Below are 1,935 nucleotides of genomic sequence, written 5' to 3'. Positions count from 1 at the left end.
CTCACAATTTTACCCAAGAACACGGCCATGAATAAAGAACCAAAACATCCTGCAACAGCAACTTCTCCCAACCATCCAAGACCAGTTTGGTGAAGAACGACGCCTTTTCCAGCAAGATGGAGCACCGCGTCTTAAAGCCAAAGTGAGAACAAAACATTGTGTCTCGGGGACAAAACATTGAAATTTTGGAAAACTCCCTGGACCTTCATCCAACTGAGAACAAGTGGCGGGTGGACAAACAAAAACCCACAAGTTCTGACAAACTCCAAGCACCGATTACGCAGGAACAGGTCGCCATCAGTCAGGACTTGGCCCAGAAGTTGATTGACAGCATGTCAGGGTGAATTACAGAGGTCTTGGGGGGAAGAGTCCAAAACTGCAAGTATTGAGTCTTTGGGTGTTAAACTTGATGTAATTGTCAATAAAAGCCTTTATAAAATGTATAAAATGCTTGTAATTATACGAGAAGCCCAGCCTATGTAGCCGAGCTGGGACAAGTTGATGTGATGGGGACGCGGAAAAGAGAAATTCACTCCAGAACCCATTACAGAAAGTAATCGTTCTGGGGTCTCCGTGTGGACGCGACGCCAGAACAGACAGAAATTTTACTGTTTCGGAGAAAAAACATTTCTGTGTGAAAGCTAATAAAAAGTAAAATGACAGGTTGACGCAAAGCCTGGACAAAAACTACAATTCGAAATATGTCTACATCCTGGAACTATGTGAGAAATGTTTAGCTGCCGTGACAAGTTACGTGTCTAGTGACATGAGAAATGGGTTCCTGTCCTCAACAAGCACATTTTCCCCAAATATCCGAAGTTAAAAGCCGCCCAATCTGGCAACGCGGGAGTCCAGAGGCCGACAGTTCGTGTCCATGATGAAAACCGTTTAACACGATTCGTGCCTTTTTATGAACGCTCCAGATTTGTGTTGTATTAAAAAACAGACCCTGCTGCATTTATTCAGCATATGACACACAGACTGTGCACGCCACCGAAACAACACGCCGTTATGATGTTTCCTGTGTTAGAGGAACCGGACGGTGCAGTCGGCTCTTCGTCCCTCTTCTGGACTTGTCGGCGTCTGTGAAGGGTCACTGCGCTGGGTGCTGGGTGCTGGGTGCTGGGTGCTGGGCCGTTCATGACGTCACTGTGTAGATGAACTGAACCTTGCAGCGGAGGTCCAGCCAAAGTCCTCCGCCTTGGAATGCGGTGAGGGGAACGGGCCTGAGACGTTCTCTTACAGAACCCGCCAGAGAGCGAGGTGGAAATGGGAGTTTTACTTGTTCCTGATGAACTGTGTTAATCTCCACAAATACATCTGCACAGCTTCTATACACACACACACACAAACATACACAACATAGACAATAGCATAGTACACAAAACAGAAATATTTATTTAGCATTTATTCTGACTCACTATGAGGACATTTTATACACACACACACACACACACACAAACATACACAACATAGACAATAGCATAGTACTCAAAACAGAAATATTTAGCATTTATTCTGACTCACTATGAGGACATTTTACACACACACAGTTGTGTGATTACAGGTCTTCATTTTTCACACTATAATCACAAGACAATCACTACAAGGTGTAAACAGCCCAGAAAACACACACACACACACACACACACACACTTACACTGTTCCTAATCTGTGTGTAGTACTCATGGAATGTGACTGTGTTGTTTTGTTCTCGTCGTTTGCCCACCTTCTCCCTCAGGGTTTAAGAGCTGACCAATTAATCCCCACACACACACACACACACACACACACACTTGCATACTCATCACCCCACCCGTCACCCACCAGCACATTCTCACACACATGGACTCTGTAACCCCGCCCCCTGCAACCTACACACAACTTTCTCTCCTTTTAAAACACACACACATACGAAAGTTCCACTCCCCTGCA

Source organism: Denticeps clupeoides, chromosome 4, assembly GCF_900700375.1.
Source record: "Denticeps clupeoides chromosome 4, fDenClu1.1, whole genome shotgun sequence".
NCBI classification, from domain to species: Eukaryota; Metazoa; Chordata; class Actinopteri; order Clupeiformes; family Denticipitidae; genus Denticeps; species Denticeps clupeoides.
The sequence above is the reverse complement of the archived record's forward strand: the minus strand, read 5'-3'. Positions refer to the sequence as shown.